Source organism: Lactuca virosa, chromosome 5, assembly GCF_052849685.1.
Source record: "Lactuca virosa cultivar CGN04683 chromosome 5, Lactuca_virosa_CGN04683_v6, whole genome shotgun sequence".
NCBI lineage: Eukaryota > Viridiplantae > Streptophyta > Magnoliopsida > Asterales > Asteraceae > Lactuca > Lactuca virosa.
Genome location: NC_136430.1, coordinates 15,734,049 through 15,746,060, shown reverse-complemented (window position 1 = coordinate 15,746,060; position 12,012 = coordinate 15,734,049).

The following is a 12,012-nucleotide window of genomic DNA, read 5'->3' as shown; positions in this document are numbered from 1 at the left end:
CACTAGGTCATATCAAGCATAGTTATATGAAACTCACAATAGTATCGACTAAAACATGTGTTTACGGGATTAATACTACTTCAAAGGTTTTATTTTAAATAATAAAACTACAGTACACTATTTACACTACAGCTGGTGGATTCCAGGCACTCATACAAAAGGTTTTATTTTAAATAATGAAACTACAGTACATTATTTACACTACAACTGGTGGATTCCAGACACTCATACAAAAGGTTTTATTTTAAATAATGAAACTACAGTACACTATTTTACACTACATCTGGTGGATTCCAGGCACTCATACAAGAAGGTTTTCATACAAACATCACTACAGACACTACTACAGTATACTACTTTTCTAGTACAGAGTACACTAGTACATCATACAAATTCAAGAAACATTCATGTTATAGTTTTATTTATTAATAAGACTACATATTACTATTTCAGAGTACAGTAACAAACATACATTTTGGTCTTAAGTCCTAAGACTACATTTCATTCACTAAAGAAAATTGTAACATCCCAAATTCCGAGTCCAAAAATTTCATTTTAATTAACGGATTATAAAAACATTCATAAGAAAACTGCGCAATAATATATCATTTTGTGAATCAATGTATCATGTCTGAAAACCCAAAACATATAATAGCAACATGTCAGAGTACAATCCCAGAATATCTCAAGTGCGGAAAATCAATGCATGTGTGTATGATGTGCCACTACCGCGCTAGCTCTTTCCCCTTCGCTGAAGAGGTACCTGAAACCAAAACTGTAAACTGTAAGTACGAAGCTTAGTGAGTTCCCCCATCATACCACATACCATACATATATAATGAACAGCTAGGAGATACGGGCCTCGCCCACACTCATGGAGATACGGGCCTCGCCCACACTCCGCTAGCTGGGAGATACGGGCCTCGCCCACACTCCACTATCTGGGAGATACGGGCCTCGCCCACACTCCACTATCTTTGAGATACGGGCCTCACCCACACTCAGCTACTAAACCATAACATACAAGTATCACACAGACAACGAGTATAAACAATTCTATCATACAAGCATATATCATAATCAAACTCAACTATGAGATACGAGCTCTGCCCACACTCTAATACTAACGTATCATCTATACGGGCCGGCCTTGGTGCCTTAGACCCGTTCCTACTGGAAGGAAACTCACCTCGTAAGACTAACTGCTGGAAAGCTGCTCGGCAACTGTCTGGCTATTCCGGTAACTCCCCGACTACATTTCCATAAAACACTCAATCAGACACCACTAACTAATCTTTGAGCAAAATGACTATTTTACCCCTGGTCAAAGTCAAGGTCAAAGTCCTTTTCCAGCTGATCTGACTCGCCGAGTTGGGCCGTCAACTCGTCGAGTCCCTATCCTTTCCTTTATCCTGATCCGCGTCACTACTCGTCGAGTTTAGCAATGACTTGACGAGTTCTCCTTCTACATGAACACTAAATGGTCCTTCAACCGGCTCGCCGAGCCGTATGAACGACTCGTCGAGTTCGCCTTCATCAGATGAACTGCTAGGCAGCGACTCGTCGGGTTTTTGAACAACTCGTCGAGCTCGCCGTCATCCTAAGAAGGTCCAGTCCCAACTCGCCGAGTTGTATGAACAACTCGTCGAGTTCTTTGAAGATTGCCTTGGACTCGCCGAGTCCGTTCTTGCACTCGTCGAGTCCCATGAACTCCAGGTTTAAGGCTAAGTCCAATACGTTGGGTCACTCCCTTGGACCCTCTAAAAACCCTTCTAGCGCCCAACTGGGTTCATTCAAACCCTAACAGCAAAGGGGAGTTTTGCCTCAGACTCGCCGAGTCCTAAGAGCGACTCGCTGAGTCGAGTTTGTCTAAGTCTTATTTCCTGATTTCCAGCGTACAACTCATGACCAAAAGATAGATCTAGGCTCCTATTATCATTCTAGCACGTAAAGTTACAAACTTCACGTGCATGCATGGGACTTTGAGCCCAAAAGGTCCTAAAACAAGCTCTTGGGTTGCATGGAGTCTTTCTTGGGTATAAAGCACCCACTTTCTGCCTTGTGACCCCTCTAAGGACCTAGATCCGAAGCCTTGTCCCCAAACATGCTTGCATTCATGGTTGGCTACCTAAAATGGCTTATAAAAGCCCTAAATCTCCACAAAATGGGATCTAGCAAATGAACAAGCAAGTTAGCAACTTTATACCTTCTGAGGACTGAAAATGAAGCACAAACTCGAACCCCTCTGGTCTCCTCTTGTTTCCTCAAGCTCTTCTCCTTCCTTCTAAAGACTACCAACACCAAAATCCACCAAAATGACTTAGATTGCTTCAACAACGGCTAGGGTTTCAAAGGGAGCTTTTCTGGGAGCATAGGGGACGTTGTGGCCGCAATACAGTCGTTTAAATAGGGTGCAAACCCTCAGATGAGGGTTTTTGTCCGGACAGTACCTACTCGCCGAGTCCGGTCGCCGACTCGCCGAGTAGCTCATTAAACTCCCGCGTCCAAGATGCTCCTACTCGGCGAGTTGGACCTCAACTCGCCGAGTCCCAGACCAAAATGCAAGATTACTTAGATAAAAATACATACCAGGAATCGGGTGCTACAAATCTCCCCCACTTATTTTAGACTTCCTCCTCGAAGTCTGCTGCTTGATCATCATCTCTTCCACCGGCTCCCAAGTCCATTCTGAGCCCTTTCGGTGCTGCCATTGCACCCTTACCAACTCGACCTTCTTGTTCCTCAGATCCTTCGACTTCCGGTCGAGGATCGCCACAGGCCGTTCAATGTAGTTCAGGCTGTCATCAACCTGAATATCCTCTAGGGGCACCACTGCCGACTCGTCCACCAGGAATTTCCGTAGCTGGGAGACGTGGAAGGTGCTATGAATCTGACTGAGTTCGGCTGGCAGGTCCAGCCGATACGTCACCTTGCCCACCCGGGCTATGACCTTGAAAGGTCCAATATACCTGGGGCCCAACTTGCCCCACTTCCTGAATCGGATGACGCCTTTCCAAGGCGACACCTTCAGGAGAACCATATCCCCGACCTGGAACTCCAGGTCTGAACGACGCTTATCGGCATAACTTTTCTGCCGACTCTGTGCAGTCTGAAGTCTACTCCTGACCTGCTGAATCCTTTCTGTCGTCTTGAGCACTACTTCGGTGCTCCCCATGACCCTCTGGCCAACCTCGCCCCAGCATATCGGGCACCTGCACTTCCTCCCGTATAACATCTCAAAGGGAGGACGATCAATACTCGCGTGGTAGCTGTTGTTGTAGGAGAACTCAGCCAACGGAAGGTAAGTATCCCAACTACCACCAAAATCTAACACACACGCCCACAACATATCTTCCAGAGTCTGGATGGTCCGCTCACTCTGGCCATTCGTCTGCGGGTGAAAGGCGGTGCTGAAATGTAGACGAGTACCCAACTCGTCGTGGAATTTCTTCCAAAACCTGGAAGTGAACCGAACATCCCTGTCAGAAATCACGGAGACCGGCACCCCGTGTCGAGCCACCACCTCTCGAATATAAATATCGGCCAGCTTCTCGGCCGATATGCTCTCCTGGATCGGGATAAAATGGGCACTCTTGGTCAACCGATCCACGATGACCCATATGGAATCCACTCCCCGCGCGGTCCTGGGAAGCTTGGTGATTGTAGCGACATAAGAACATGGTTTGGCATGCGGAATTAAAGTTTGCACAATGAACATGGTGATTTGGGTGTTCAAGAGATGTATTGATTGTATATGGTGTTACACAAAAAGGATCTAGATCTAGACTACATAAATAACACACACTTACACACTCACTTTTACATCTCTCAAGCACACCTCTACAAGTGGTATGAACCCACTATTTATAGAGGTGTTTACATGTCTCTCTCTCACTCTCTATCTCTCATGTGTCACAAGGCTAATACTCCACATGCAAGTGGGTTTTACAAAAGTCAAACAATTACAAAATCAATCATGAATAACTTTGTACCCCAACATTCTCCCCCTCAAAGTTAGGAATGAATGACCCACTTTAATTCTTCCAAAATCGAACAACTACGCGATCCGAGCCTTAAAGGTGACACATGTCGAAACAAACTTCAATCTTCAATTCTTCCATGATTCTTCAATTTGGGCTCTAGGATGTGAAACCATACAAACCGAGCAGCAACGAATGATTAACTCCAAATAATCACCCAAAAGTTGCGCATAAAAACACACCCCAAAAATCTTCAATAAAACCAAACCCATTTCGAATACATCATTTCCGAACTTCCAATTGCATCATCTCGTAAGCTTCAAAAATTAAGGTCACTTCGGTCTTCAAATCCGCGTAATATGAAAAATTCAAGTTCGAATTTCCATATAAAACTTCTCCCCCTTTTTATAATCGAAATTTGATTATAAAACTCCCAAGGAAAAAGAACGTGCTCTATTCGGAATTTTTCGTGTCAAAACTCCCCATTAACATGTGGCATAAACTTTGTGCTTCAATCCGGAAAATCCAAAAAATATTGAATTTTTAGCTTCGTTCACGGATCGCCTTTGACAAAATTTCTCAAAAATGGGTAGAAATTGTCAATTTCAAAATTCTGCAGTGACCTGGTGCGCCTAAAACAGTAAAATATGCAAAACTCTCCCCCTTTTCCAAAGCTGGGTAGAAAGCGTCAATTTGCACAAACTGCAGGGGCTTGAAATCCATAGTGATGTCTTCCCATTTCCACAGCGGGATATCCAACGGCTGCATCTTGCCGTGTGGCCTCTGGTGCTCGGCCTTGACCTTCCTGCAGGTCAAGCACCGCTCCACATACCATGCTACATCCCGCTTCATGCAGGGCCATCAATAATCAAGACGAAGATCCCTATACATCTTCGTCGCCCCGGGATGAATGGAGAATCGGGATTTATGCGCCTCCTCCATCAGAACCTGGTGCACGCCTCCGAGGTATGGAACCCACACCCTGCGGTGTAATGTCAATAATCCCCTGCTGTCATAGTCGAAGGAGGAAACCTGACCCACTATACGCTCGCTCTTCCGATGTTCCTCCTTCATAGCCTCCTGCTGGGCCTCTCGGATCTGCTCCAATAATGGGGTCACTACGGTCATTCTCATGCAGGTATCCCTGATCGGCGCTGCCTCGCGGCTAAGCGCGTCGGCCACAACGTTGGCCTCCCCGGGTGGTAAAGGATCTCACAATCATAATCCTTTACCACGTCAAGCCACCGACGTTGCCTCATATTTAGATTTGGCTGGTCCATGAGATACCTCAGGCTCTTATGGTCCGTGTAAATGGTACAACGAACCCCATATAGGTAATGACGCCAAATCTTGAGGGCGAATACAACAGCCCTCAGCTCCAAATCATACGTCGGGTAATTCGCCTCGTGAGGCTTCAGCTGCCTCGAAGCGTAGGCAATAACGTGCCCTCTCTGCATCAAAAACGCGCCTAAACCCGAAATAGACGCGTCGCAATATACCACAAAATCCTCTACGCCCTCTGGCAGGGCCAAGATCAGCGCCTCACACAATCTCTGCCTCAGGGTCTTGAATGCGGCCTGCTGCTCAGGCCCCCAACGGAAGACTACGACCTTCTTCGTTAGCCGAGTCAATGGCACGGCTATCTTGGAGAAATCCTGGATGAATCTCCGATAGTAGCCGGCCAATCCCAGGAAACTCTGAATCTCAGATGGAGATTTCGGAACCTCCCATCTCATTACCGCCTCCACCTTGGCCGGGTCGACCAGAATCCCGTTCTGATTGACAAGGTGCCCAAGAAACTGCACCTCGCGCAACCAGAACTCACACTTGGAGAACTTGGCGTACAAGCTCTCCCTCCTCAGAGCATCCAAAACCTCTCGCAGATGCTCCTCATGCTGCTCCTGCATCTTGGAATAAACCAAGATGTCGTCGATAAATACTATCACGGACCGATCCAACATCGGTCTACATATGCGGTTCATGAGATCCATGAACGCGACAGAAGCATTGGTGAGCCCGAAGGGCATCACCACGAAGTCGTAATGACCATAGCGAGTCCGAAATACCGTCTTCTGCACATCCTCCTCTCTGACCCCCATCTGATGGTAACCTGAGCGCAAATCAATCTTGGAAAACCAAGATGCTCCCTGCAGCTGGTCAAAGAGGTCGTCAATCCTCGGGAGTGGGTAACGGTTCTTCACCGTTACCTTATTCAGCTCCCGGTATTCTATGCACATACGGTGCGACCCATCCTTCTTCTTGACAAACAGGATCAGGGCTCCCCAAGGTGAACTACTCGACCTGATAAATCCCTTGTCTAGCAGCTCCTGCAGCTGCGTAGACAACTCCTGCATCTCGGGAGGAGCCAACCGGTACGGCGCCTTGGCAATCGGGGCCGCACCAGGAACCAAATCGATCCTGAACTCCACCTGACGCTCCGGGGGAATCCTAGGAAGCTCCTCCGGGAACACATCTGCGTAGTCTCGCACCACCGGAACATCGCTCACTGACGTCTTACCCGCCTCTCGGGTGTCCATAACATAGGCGACATACCCGGCGCAACCCTGCTGAAGGTAGCGCCTCGCACTTGTTGCTGAACACAATGTGGGTCCATGCTGTGGACTCTCGCCATGGATCACCAACTCTCCCCCACTTGGAGTCCTGACTCGCACTAACTATTGTGCACAGTCTATCACCACCCCATTAGGGCTCAACCAATCCATACCTATGATCACCTTGTTCCTACGCAAAGGAATGGGAACCAGATCCACCAGGTAGCGTTCCTCGAACAATCTCAACACACAGTCTCTGAAAACTGCTGATGCTCGCACCGATCGATCATCGGCGATCTCTACCTCCAAAGGAAAATCGAGCATGCCCGGAGACTCAGACAACCTCTTACTAAGGGCAAGAGAAACAAAAGATCGGGTGGCACCTGAATCAAACAACACCTGCACTGGGATACCGTTCACATGGAACGATCCCGTCACCACATCGGGTGCAGCGCGTGCCTCCTCTGTCGTCAACTGGAAAGCCCAGCTCCTCACCATTGGGGCCTCTGCCTTGCCCTGTCGGCCATCCGTGATCCGCAGGGTCGCTGGGGCTGGCGCCTTCACTGGCGCTGCTGCTGCTGTCAGCTGGGGACAATTGGCCCTCTTATGGCCCCTCTGGTTGCAGTGGAAACACAACAACTCCGATGTCTGATAGGTGGGTGCAGGGACAGTACAATCCCTGCTAAAATGTCCCGTCTTGCCGCACTTGTAGCAGCCAGACGATCCCATCCTGCACGCTCCCTCATGAGACCTGCCGCATTTCTTGCAGCGGCCCTGTCCCGGCTGGCCTTTCGGCCTCCCATCTAGCCCCTTGGGCTTCTTCCCCGAAGCCCCAATCACCAATCCCTCCTCAGCTTTCCTCTTACCAATGTGCTCTAGATCAATCTCTCTCTCCCTCGCCCTGGCAATCATAGAATCTAGGGTGGGACAAGCGGAGAAGCTGACATGCTCACGAATGTCGGCCCGCAGCATGTCGTGGTAGCGGGTCCTCCTCATATCCTCATCTCCCGCATACTGAGGCACCAATAAAGCCCTCTCTTGAAACTTGGCGGTGATCTCCGCCACTGACTCAGTCGTCTGCCTCATATCCAGGAACTCTTGGGCCAACTGCTGTAGTTCCACCGCAGGCGCGAACTCAGCTCTAAACCGGGTCACAAAATCCGACCACGTCATAGCCTCAATAGTCGAGGCTCCCAGAGAGTCACCAACCGACTCCCACCAATCCCTAGCCCGGTCCCTCAAACACCCTGCTGCAAACCGTACCTTCGACCCCTCGGGGCAGAAGCTGGTCAACTGTGAAGATTCAATGTCTGCAATCCATCGTCTGGCAGCAATGGGGTCCTTCGCCCCATGGAAATCCGGTGCACCATTGCCCCTGAAGTCCTTAAAGGACAGTGTGCGTGATCCTGACTGAGTGGTAGCCATGTCACTCCTGAACGCCCGGAGGCGATCCTCCATCAACTCGACAATCCCTTCCTTGATCGACCTAAAGATGACCGGGGTCGCATCAAGGATGCCTCTAGTGATCTCGAACGCGATGAACTCGCGTAGCCTCTCATCCACTGGTTCGGAGCCTGAACCTGAACCTGATCCCTCTCCTGAGCTGCCAACTGCTGGTCTCGGACGTAGCACCACCATTCTACAATACATAATGACAACCGTCAGTGATACCAATACATCTAGAGGGATCACATCTATCACAAGTTCCTTGGTCTTGCCTCAGCCTTCCTTGATTCAAGTACTGATCCTCTGCTTTCAGTAGTACGGGCCCATACTACCTTCCACATCTATCTGTACTTTCCTCAAGAACCGCCTCGACTCTACCAAGTCACTACTACTGCTACTGATCTCTACTACTCTCATCCTAGGCTTACCCTAGGGAAAATCTTTGACACCACCCAAACTGGTCCTCAGCTGCTGAAGGCCTCCTTGTAATGCCAGTTAGCCATTACCTGAATACCATCACATGTAACGAGGCTCAGATAATCCTTCGAGTAAAAGACTCGTCCCTACAACGGTTAGACTCAAACAAGAGCTGTGCAATAGGGTCAAATCCAATCCTCTAAGATTATTCAACCCCTATCACATGTGACTCAACGTATTCACCTAATAGTTAACTCCCATCACTCAAAGTCCCACAAAGCACAAAGCAAGCAGCATTCAGACCAAAGGGATCGATCTCAAGCAATCCTATCCTCAGAACAGAAAACTGTACTAGCAGACAATGCTGGGCTCATACTACCAGGCATAACCTAAACAAGCTATCCTATTACTGTCTACTCAATACTAGCATGCAATTCTCATAAGCTGAAGCACATAAAGCAGGCACATAAGGCATCATTCGTAGATCCTTAGTCCTATTCTAACATGCTGTTCTACTGAAACTGATAAACATAATATAAGCTTGTATGGGTACTTTGGGGAATACTTACTTGAGCTCGGCCGGTCGCGCACATCACACACTTCGTTCTTTCTCAAAACTCTTTTAACTTAGCTTTTAGAAAACCATTTTTTTTATAAAAATCTTTTAAATCCCTCGATTTGAGTTCAGACACCCCCGAAGGTGTGTCCGAATCCCTCAAACCAGGGCTCTGATACCAACTTGTAACATCCCAAATTCCGAGTCCAAAAATTTCATTTTAATTAACGGATTATAAAAACATTAATAAGAAAACTGCGCAATAATATATCATTTTGTGAATCAATGTATCATGTCTGAAAACCCAAAACATATAATAGCAACATGTCAGAGTACAATCCCAGAATATCTCAAGTGCGGAAAATCAATGCGTGTGTGTATGATGTGCCGCTACCGCACCAGCTCTTTCCCCTTCGCTGAAGAGGTACCTGAAACCAAAACTGTAAACTGTAAGCACGAAGCTTAGTGAGTTCCCCCATAATACCACATACCATACACATATAATGAACAGCTAGGAGATACGGGCCTCGCCCACACTCATGGAGATACGGGCCTCGCCTACACTCCGCTAGCTAGGAGATACGGGCCTCACCCACACTCCACTATCTGGGAGATACGGGCCTCGCCCACACTCCACTATCTCTGAGATACGGGCCTCGCCCACACTCAGCTACTAAACCATAACATACAAGTATCACACAGACAACGAGTATAAACAATTCTATCATACAAGCATATATCATAATCAAACTCAACTATGAGATACGGGCTCTGCCCACACTCCAATACTAACGTATCATCTATACGGGCCGGCCTTGGTGCCTTAGACCCGTTCCTACTGGAAGGAAACTCACCTCGTAAGACTGACTGCTGGAAAGCTGCTCGGCAACTGTCTGGCTATTCCGGTAACTCCCCGGCTACATTTCCATAAAACACTCAATCAGACACCACTAACTAATCTTTGAGCAAAATGACTATTTTACCCCTGGTCAAAGTCAAGGTCAAAGTCCTTTTCCAGCTGATCTGACTCGCCGAGTTGGGCCGTCAACTCGTCGAGTCCCTATCCTTTCCTTTATCCTGATCCGCGTCACTACTCGTCGAGTTTAGCAATGACTTGACGAGTTCTCCTTCTACATGAACACTAAATGGTCCTTCAACCGGCTCGCCGAGCCGTATGAACGACTCGTCGAGTTCGCCTTCATCAGATGAACTGCTAGGCAGCGACTCGTCGGGTTTTTGAACAACTCGTCGAGCTCGCCGTCATCCTAAGAAGGTCCAGTCCCAACTCGCCGAGTTGTATGAACAACTCGTCGAGTTCTTTGAAGATTGCCTTGGACTCGCCGAGTCCGTTCTTGCACTCGTCGAGTCCCATGAACTCCAGGTTTAAGGCTAAGTCCAATACGTTGGGTCACTCCCTTGGACCCTCTAAAAACCCTTCTAGCGCCCAACTGGGTTCATTCAAACCCTAACAGCAAAGGGGAGTTTTGCCTCAGACTCGCCGAGTCCTAAGAGCGACTCGCCGAGTCGAGTTTGTCTAAGTCTTATTTCCTGATTTCCAGCGTACAACTCATGACCAAAAGATAGATCTAGGCTCCTATAATCATTCTAGCACGTAAAGTTACAAACTTCACGTGCATGCATGGGACTTTGAGCCCAAAAGGTCCTAAAACAAGCTCTTGGGTTGCATGGACTCTTTCTTGGGTATAAAGCACCCACTTTCTGCCTTGTGACCCCTCTAAGGACCTAGATCCGAAGCCTTGTCCCCAAACTCGAACCCCTCTGGTCTCCTCTTGTTTCCTCAAGCTCTTCTCCTTCCTTCTAAAGACTACCAACACCAAAATCCACCAAAATGACTTAGATTGCTTCAACAACGGCTAGGGTTTCAAAGGGAGCTTTTCTGGGAGCATAGGGGACGTTGTGGCCGCAATAAAGTCGTTTAAATAGGGTGCAAACCCTCAGATGAGGGTTTTTGTCCGGACAGTACCTACTCGCCGAGTCCGGTCGCCGACTCGCCGAGTAGCTCATTAAACTCCCGCGTCCAAGATGCTCCTACTCGGCGAGTTGGACCTCAACTCGCCGAGTCCCAGACCAAAATGCAAGATTACTTAGATAAAAATACATACCAGGAATCGGGTGCTACAAAAATATTGGATTTTCTGGAAGTACACTATAACATTTTCAAAGAACAAAGACCAGATTTCCATCTCAAAAACATACTTATGAACTCATCAACTTAAATGTTGATACACTTTCAAACGCACTTGTATTCTCAGGGAACCAGTAGACAGGTACACCCACTGGTTTTGAGAAGACGGAGCTTTAGAGAGTCGCGTATTTTATACTTTTTCTATACATTTTGATGTCATACAAACTATGTATTGAACAAATGTAAACACTATATTTTATCAATGTAATGGTTGTGTTTGCTTTAATTACTATTATGCATTTGTTGTGATATTGTACATGACGTCCTCCGCCCCCGTATGTTTCCGCCGTTCCGGTTTGGGGGTGTGACAAACATTGGATGACACACAATGAACTGTTGCCCCTGACTCAAAATGTAACGCCCCGTTTATTTAAATAAATTAATAAATGTAAGTCTCTGACTAATTTGTGAAGAATTTTTAAAGTCGGGGGTTAAAAGTGCAAGTTTTGGACTTAATTGGAAAAGGATTTCAGAAGCCAGGGTCCGTTGGGTAATAAATGGGTTTAAATTGAAAAGATTCGAAGGCTTAGGGGGCTTATTGGTAATATGGGGATCTATTATGAAAAGAATTATGGAACCAGGGGCAAGAGAGTAAATAACTGATTAAAGTTGAAAATTTTTAATGAAGGAGGGGCTGATCCTGTCAATATGGAAATAAGTTTAATGGCACAGGGTATATATGTATTTCGGGAACCCTAACCCTAGAAGACTATCCACTGCTGGTGACGCTACCTCCCTTCCATTCACATTTCCGATGCAGACCAAGTCGCTATCCACTGCCGGCGACGCTGTGAGCGACAAGGACCACCGAGACCAGGTTTCTGCGCTATGAACGGCAAAGGGTGAGCTATGAAG